A 9329-nucleotide genomic window follows, 5' to 3' on the forward strand; every position below is an offset into this window, starting at 1 on the left:
AATGAACTTGATGTTATTAAGAGCCTTCTGTATTTGCTGTGCCGTTGGAAAGGAATTGGAGAATTTTCCGATAATTGCATAGCCCATATTGTCAGCAAGCTTTTTGTTTTCTTCACATGAGAAGAATATGGAAGGTTTACCATTGCTAAGACCAACGTGTCCCATGGTTTGGATCTTCTCTGGATCAAAAGTTTGGGGGCCCTTATTCTCTGTACCCTCTCGGAGAACTTGCGCCATGGTCCTAGGAGGACATTATCGTTGAGGAGGCGCCCCTTCACGAACCCACTTTGGTTTGGTGAGATGACCAATGAGAGGAGCGGTGCGAGTCTAGCCATTAGAATCTTGGTGATGATTTTATTCGTGACGTTGCAAAGGCTTATCGGACGATAGTCGGCCCAAGCCACCGGCGTCACTTTTTTGGTAATGAGAACAATCGATGTGGAGGTCACACTTCTCGGGAGATAAGCTCCCCCAAAGAACTTGGCCACAGCGTCGGTCATGTCTCTCTCCATGATTTTCCAGCATTTTTGGAAGAAGACCGCCGTGAAACCGTCCGGTCCTGGGGTACTGTCTCCCGAGATACTGAAAACTGCTCGCCTAATTTCCTCTGCCTCCGGCGCCACACAAAGGTGCTCGTAGTCAACATTTGGAGGAAGGCTTTGGATGATATCCAGGTCCGGCCGGCTCAGCCAGGTTTAAGGGAGGTGGAGCAAGAAGTTCTTGGAACTGATCAACTGCCGACTGCCTCAAGGCCCTCTCCTCACAGATTGTTCTATCTCCGACTTTGATTCCTTGAATGTGTAGACGGTGTCTCTTTTGTTTAACCCAACTCTGGTAGAACTTTGTATTCTTGTCCCCCTTCTGAGAGCCATTTAAGGGAAGCTTTTTGTCTCCAAAAATCTTCTTCCATCTTGAGGATGAGGATGTAATGAGCAATGATCCTGTTTACAGATGTCCGGTTGATGGGGGAGGGATCAGCCTCAAACGCCGCCTGCGCTGCGATCACATCTTCTTCGGCTTTTCATAGATTGGCATGGAGATTGCCAAAGTTATATCTATTCCAAGACTTGACAGTGTGTTTGAGTCTCGACAGTTGAATTTGCAGGTAGAGTAATCCACCCGCCTCTGTAGTTTGCTCCCAGTCGCTCTGAATCAGTGCCAAGAACTGTGGGTGGCGGGTCCACATGTTTTGGAATCGGAAGGAACTCCCCTTCGGTGCTGTTGATCTCAACTTGCAGCGGGCAAGGACTGGTCCGTGGTCGGAGGCCACGCACGGGAGGTTGGTGACTCTCGTCGCCTCAAACATCTCAGTCCAGTTTTCATTAATAAATGCTCTGTCAAGCCTCTCGAGCAGGGTGTTCTTGGCCCAGGTGTACTCAAATACATCGAAGCCGGGGTCAGTGAGCCTGCAATCTTCGGCCATTTCTGCAAAGTCCACCATTTCTGGCAGTCTATTAGTGTCGCTACCAACTCTGTCCCGGGGGTGGAGGATAGTGTTAAAATCGCCTCCAATCATCCAAGGCATCCCCTCAGTATGCTCTGCAAATTCTCGAAGCTTGTCCCAGAGTCCGTATCGCTCACTCCTGGAGCACTTTGCATAAATGGCCGAGATGGCGATCTCCTTCCCAATCCGAGGGATCAGAATTCGACCATGGAGGGCTTGCTCCGTGTCATCATCAATCACAAAGGTGGATTCTTTATCTGTGAAAATCCAAATCTTCCCGTTTGCATTTGAGAATCTCAATTCCATCTTCGGATGATGGGAAAGGGGTTCCATAATTGCAAGAAAAACAGGATTATGAGACTTAATCAATCTTCGGATGATGCGTCGCGGTTCGGTTCTGGTTCAACAATATCCAAAACCGGAACCGCCGGTTCCTGAACCGTGGGCAGCTCTACATATACTGATATTTCAAATTTTACTAACCTATTATTCCTAATCTTTACTTCTAACCAAAAGAATGAAAGAAATTTTACCAACTTTATATTCTTAATTTTTACTTCTAGCCAAAAGAAAGAAAGAAAATGTGGGGATGGAGAGGGGTGTAACAACCTTAAATTATTGTTGACATAAATTATTGTAACAATAATAAAATAAATCATTAAAAAGAATCCAGATTGTCGATCTCCCCGTCAAATTGAGAAATGGAGCTGAATATAATAGCATGAAAATCACTATTCAGACGTCTATAAAAATGGCTGAGTAAATGATTTTGCCATGTTTTTGTATTATTGAAATTGGTTGTGGCAGAACATTGCTTGCCCATTCCGGCCATGTTTCTGGATATATGCAAACTGGACGAATCTAAAAAATATCGTCTGCCTTTATTTGGCTTATACTAGCAGTTTTGGTTATGACAAAATTGATGCACACTAGAAAATTAGTTGAACAAATATTTTAATACGAGTAATATTGACTCGTGGGTTCCTTGGTTCCTAGTGCTTGCATAGTTGCATAGATGTATATAAGAAATGTACAATATATACTATTTACTAATGTTATACGAGTATCATTTGTAATCAATATTATAGTTTAGTCTATACTAAAATGATTTATTTTATTCCATATAGTAGTATTTAGTTTGATAAATATTAAATTTTAAATTTCATTAAACCAAAGATTGATTTATATTTTATCTATTTATTTGAAGTTAAATAAAAATTGAATCTTTGTGTTTAATTAATTTTTATAGATTTGATGAAGCTAACAATAATGTTTGAGATATTAAAATCAAAATAAGTATTACTAAAATAAATTAAATAACAATAATGTCGAATAAACGAGAGCACACTAGTAAAAGATTTTAAACTATGTTGGAAGTTGGAACCGACTGTCGTCTAGTATGACATATTCCTCGAATGATAGTATTAAATAATGAAATGGCTAAACAATTACTACTACTAAATTATGAAATGGCTAAACAATTAGTAATAAATTTCGTACTTTTATTAATTGTAAAAGAAGAAACTATGTCAGGACACTGAAACTTGGGTCGGGTATGACGAGGCTGCTTTGATCACTTTGGTTTCTAGCGTTAGAATAAAGCAACATTTCATTTTACATTTTATGATTTAGCTATATAAACTTTTTATAATTTGTATCACGTGTTGGTTACAAGATTCGATAAACAACCAGTTCACACTACGAATAAAATTTTGTCGAGGCAAATTGATGTAAAAAACAATAAATCAGTCGTATGTAATTAGCCTATAAGCTAAAGGCTTTGGAGAAAGGGGAAAAGTAGGAAATTATAGGGATTCTTATATAAGATCAATGCTTGAATTCGTGAACAAGAGGCAACAAAAGGTAGACGCGTTCTCTAAGAGATAATAAGCAGCAAAAACTAAGTTACTTTCTGAGTCCATGATTTAAAATAACACTTTGATTTAGTGTGAGTTTTAAAATATATGAAAAAAAGGTCGAAAAAGGTAGGTCCACTTTTTACATACTCTTAGTAGTTTATAATACATAAAATGTAAGTTCAAAGCTTAAAATATTTTTGGGTTTACACCTGGTTGACCTTAATTTGGGAAAATGTTGCGAAGCGCTTTTCATCAACTTGGAAAAATGCTTTGGAATTTCCAGGAGCACGTGCTTCATTATGCTATTCTTGAGTAAGTATTTAACTAAATTTCCTAACTTTAACTAGTGATTCTCCATGTAACACGGGCCCTCATTCCAGTCGGTAATCACTTAGGCTGTCTCTTGAAAAATAGTGTGTAAGCCTAAATTTGCACTAGTTAATCACATTATTATATTAATATGTAACAAGTCACATTTGATGTGATCGACTCCAAATATTCTGCCGATACTTATTAATATATTACTAAAATATAATACAACACCAAAGTTTATATTTTTCATCTTTTACTAGTCAAACATTCAATTTACATTTATCTGCGGCAAAAATATAGAATAAAGTATCACCTATATTGGGGGGAGTATTTCCCAATAGTTATCACATGTCTTTGTTGTAAATTTTTTTATTGAAAATGACAACTATCATGCATTATATATCGAATTTGATATGTAAAAAGGTTATTTAAGTTTGGTTCCAAAAATATCCTCAGACCCCGATCAACTTTCAAGTTTTAAGCCCCTCTGCACTTTTCATTTATTATAAAAGTGAACCAAATGGTCTAAAACTCATATCGCGAACAAACCAAAACGCCACACCGGAACTCCTAATCACGGACGAATGGAGAAACTTTTAGATAATATTTATTCGAAATAAATTACTATATTTCTAAATATGATTACTATATTTCTAAATATGATAGTTGTCGTAAGAGCATCTCTTTTCATTTCACCTGGATATAACTCAACAACCACTCCCCCCAACCCCTCCAATTTATATGCATACGCAAACCAAAACTAATCAAATCAAAGTGAAAGAAAACGATGGGCACATTGATCATGTGCGTCTCGTTATTACTCTCCTTCCTCCCCCTACTCCTACTTTCAATATCCACACTCATTCAATGGAGATTCAGCCCGGCCCGGCATCTCCAAAACTCGGGCCCGATCTCCTATCCCATGATCGGATGTTTGATCTCTTTCTACAAGAACCGCCGTCGCCTCCTCGACTGGTACACCGAAATGCTATCTGCGTCGTCGTCCCAGACAATCCTCATCTCCCGATTGGGTGCGCGGCGGACCATCGTAACGGCCAACCCACGAAACGTAGAGTACATCCTAAAAACCAACTTCACCAACTTCCCAAAAGGGAAGCCCTTCACAGACATACTTGGAGACTTTCTTGGCAATGGGATATTCAACGTCGACGGCGACATGTGGCACCACCAGCGCAAGCTGGTCATACATCAGTTCAACGCGACGTCGTTGAGGGCCTACGTGGAGAAAGTGCTGAAGGACGAGGTGGAGAAGAAGCTTCTGCCGACGATGGAATCCGCGGCGGTAGAGGGTAGGCCGGTGGACTTGCAGGAGCTGCTGAGGAGGTTCGCCTTCGATCTCGTCTGCAGAGTTTCGTTAGGATACAACCCATGTTGCTTGGAGTACGACTGTTTGGATGTGCGGCAGCCGATTTTGGAAGCATTCGACACAGCGTCGGACATCTGCGCGAGGAGAGGTGCGGCGCCGCTGGCGGCGGTGTGGAAGATTAAGAGGTTTATGGATTATGGGTCGGAGAAGAGGTTGAGAGAAGCCATTGGGAAGATCCATTTATTTGTAGATGGGATAGTTAGCGAGAAGAAGAGGAAAATAATGAGCTGTGGTGAGAAAGGTGAAGAAAGATGGGATGAAATGGATCTTGCTTCCAAAATGGTTAAGGATGGGATGGATGATGAGTTTGTGAGGGATACTATGATAAGCCTCATCATGGCCGGCCGCGACACGACGTCGGCAGCCATGACGTGGCTTTTTTACCTGCTCTCGTGCCACCCCCACGTGGGGAACGAGATGGCGCGCGAGCTGACGGCGATCCAGTGTGGCGATGACGACGCGTCAAGATTCGAGAGGCTGAAGGAGCTGAGGTGGCTGAAAGCTTGCATCTGTGAGTCAATGAGGCTATTCCCACCAGTTGCATGGGACTCGAAGCACGCCACGGCCAATGACGAACTGCCAGATGGCACCAAGGTCCGGGCTGGCGACCGGGTCACCTATTTCCCATATGGCATGGGGAGGATGAAGAGCCTCTGGGGCGAGGACCGGTTCGAGTTTAAACCGGAGCGGTGGGTTTCTGAGGTGGAAAGAGGTAAGGTTAAAGCGTTGAAGAATTACGGACCGTATAAGTTTTCGGTATTCCAAGCCGGTCCAAGAGCTTGCCCCGGCAAGGAAATGGCATTCGTCCAAATGAAATATGTAGTGGCTTCAATCATGGAGCGGTTCGTGATCAGACCCGTCATTCCAGACCGGCCGGTTTTCGTGCCCCTCCTCACTGCTCACATGGCCAGAGGATTCAAGGTGTTAGTTAGTCGAAGATAATGAAATGACGTGCGGCGACACACATGATCATAATGTACAAGGAATTTTTGCTGAAATCCAAGTTTCAGTTTTGTTATATCAATCAATCAATCAACACAAAAAGTAGATTGTTTTGCCTGATCATTTAATTTTTACCTACCTTATTTGCCCTCTAAAGAATGCATAATGAATATGTTGATTTAATATGTGTCGGTCGAATTCAAATTCACAACTTGTTAATTAAGAAGATCGTCTAATCTATCAATTAGATTATTCTAACACCGATAGTTCCATAGATTTTCTCATGATTATTTGTGTATTAATCAATGTAGGGGAGGTGGGTGGTGTGATCCATCTTCCAGCCTATATCAATTAAGTCAAATTAGTGCTGCCGATGATATAATGACAGAGTGGTTTATATATATACTAATATATATGATGATAATGAAGTCCACAATATTATAACGTAAACATATGTTGTGTCTGATAGAACACGCATGTTTACTTTTGTAGGAGTATTAAACACTTAAAAAGTCTCTTGTAAAACAAAAACGGGTCATTATATTAATAATATAGGCATGAGGGAAGTACTATACTACTCCAGTAAAATATATAGGATATTTTCTTAGATCATAGATGCTCCAGGGATGCAGTTGCCATGTTTTCTTGTTAATTCCAACGTGCCCAAACGTGACAATACTTAATTTTTGCACGACAAAATCACATGCATCGATTGCTCTATAAGAAAGAGTATGTTTTCGACATAAACCAGAAATATGCCCACTTAAATAATCAGTATAAATATCAGCCTAGTGGAAGGATGGGAATTACTAAAACTCTAATTCAAAAGCAAGTGGTTTCTTGATAAGAATTAGAGAACGTAACATATAGTATACTTTTTTATAAGATGGAGCCTATTTAAATAGAGTTTAGCAAAATATTTAATACCCTTTTAGAGCTAGTGGGAAGGCACAGCTAGTATGTACTGGTTGCGCATCTAAGGGTGTCCGCAATGCATCAATATATAGTAACTTATTTTAAAGATCATAGAAATGAACTTATTCATTGACAGGAAAAAAATAATACGGAGTACTATGCATCAAATAAAGAGGGTTACTCAAATTATTCTTTCCTGATTGAGCGAGTGGTTGTACAGAGACAAGCTGCCAAACTGCATGTTCCACTTCTCATAGGTTCCGAGTTCATTGAGTGAGATTGATGGCCTTACTTCTTGTAGAGAGTCATGTCAAACTAACCGGACCAAATCCACCAAAAGACACTGAAAGAAAAGTTTATTGTTTAAAAATGAGAGATTAATTATCAAATTCGTTATGGAACGAGCTCATGCAAAGCATCATGATGTATTTGTTTATTATGAAATAGAACTGCATCATTCCAAACTTAATGCAATCTAATACAATCCATTCAAGAATACCCTCTTTCTTCGGTTTCGTGTTACCTGAAGGTTTCAGGCCTCATATCTTTCTTCATATCAGATCCTGAGTAGCACTACTCCTGTGTATTAGATTTAAGAAATAGACAAATAGTTAAGGCCAATGCAAAGTGAACCTATCCTCCAAATTAAACAGATGGTTTCGTTATGGACCTAAAGTGGGGAGCGGAATATACAACCTCTTTGTGAGGCACCTGCTTGCAGCCTCATCGAGTCCTTGAGGTCTATTAGTTGCACCTGTATCACTCTTAACATTTTTTTTCAAGAATAAAAACACATAGATCTAAAGAATTTGATCAGCCAAATTCAAGCTTCAACCACAATTTCTATATAGACTCCTAAACTTATTGTAAAGATGTATTTCTTTTTTCTGCAACCACTTCGATTCTAATTAAATTGTGCATCATAGTTTGGCAGGACTGATTTTTTAATGTTACATATTTATGTGAAGACCTTGCAGATAATGTCTTCAGCAATAACCTATTAACATAATTTGTGCTCACTGCCACTGTCAAAGCCTTCCATTTCAATGAGGACTGCGTCTTCAGTCGCCTACTTGATTATGTTCACCTTCTGATTTACGCTGCAAAAAACAATGAAATTTCTCAAGTCTTTCTCATTCTGCAAGTAGTAATATGCAACAGAGGAAGATAAGGGCGCGAGTTATTCTTACAGTATCATGAACAAAAAGTATGCTCCCACAAGGATGAACAAAGTGATTATTCAAACTAAGTCCAATGAACAGTACATGTAGTTGTGCAGCATATACAAGAAACCTTAACACAAGATGAATTTGGGGAAACTGAAACATACTCATGCTATGCCTTTCTCATCTGTCATAAGTAATACAGCATTGGACACTCTCGCGCTCCTTATCAACTCAGCTCTAAGACAGTTTTTATTTTCAGGTTCACAAAAAGCAGGGGAAGAAAAAGAATAGGGAAGTAACAAAATGGTTGAGAGTCTTTATAGGAAGTCTAAATTTGTTAATAGAAAGAGTTGCCTATTTACTTGTGATAGGAGAGAGTCTATTTCATCCACAAATATCACAGCAGGCTGACTGCAGCTAGCAACACCAAAAGAGCTCTTACAAGTTTCTCACCCTCGCCTCTCTGCAACTGTGTCATCGAGCACATGAAACTTAAAGATTGTCTCTTCTGTCCATATATATATTGATATAGGAATCAAGCATGTAAATTGGCAATGAGTAAAGGCATCAATCCAGATATCATGCTCGGTCTTCTTTACAATTGCTATCATTGTCAATATAACAACATACCCCTAAAAAGATTTCATATAATACAAATAACTTCTGCCTAAATATTTTATGAGGAACTGCTCATGTTGTAGGAAGAACGACGATATTCACAATTCTGATTGGTATAAAAAGTTGTATACAAACTCTCAACTAGAATGTACAATGTCTGACCAATCACAGAGGTTTTCAGCAGAAAAGCAAACCCACTTGCTCGTCAGTGAACTGGCTGATATGTAGAAAAAAGTTGCTTTAGCCTCTCCAGCTATTGCTTTTCCTATCATAGATTTACCAGTTACCTATTGCACAGAAGAAATTGAAATCAGCAACAATCTATTGTATCTAGCTAACATGATTCATCACGTACTATTGTACACTTACAGGAGGTCCGAAAAGAAGAAGACCACGACCAGGAGAACGGCAACCTTTAAATATATCGGGACGCAGCTAAGGCCATATCACCATCTCAGTTGCACATTTCTTTGCATGATCCAAAAGTCAGATCACCTAGAGGAATATATGTTCTCAAAAACAAAAAAATACTACAATTTGGTATTACCAATATCATCCCAGCTGACATTGGGATCCCTGTCCATGATCCCATTTCTGACATGCTCAATAAGCCGAGGTTCTAGACTTTTTAACTTTTCAGGAAGCTCACCATCAGGACCACACAGCAACCCCATACTACATTAAGA

The 9329-nt window shown here is 39.6% G+C and overlaps 1 pseudogene; it reads left to right on the forward strand.

The window, feature by feature from the left end:
* Positions 1-4379: 4379 nt before the first annotated feature.
* On the forward strand, positions 4380-6067 carry LOC148932719 (cytochrome P450 94B3 pseudogene; annotated as a pseudogene).
* Positions 6068-9329: the final 3262 nt, after the last annotated feature.

This window comes from Salvia hispanica, chromosome 2, assembly GCF_029641045.1.
Source record: "Salvia hispanica isolate PSC_SH4W2 chromosome 2, Shi_PSC_v1, whole genome shotgun sequence".
Classification (NCBI taxonomy): domain Eukaryota; kingdom Viridiplantae; phylum Streptophyta; class Magnoliopsida; order Lamiales; family Lamiaceae; genus Salvia; species Salvia hispanica.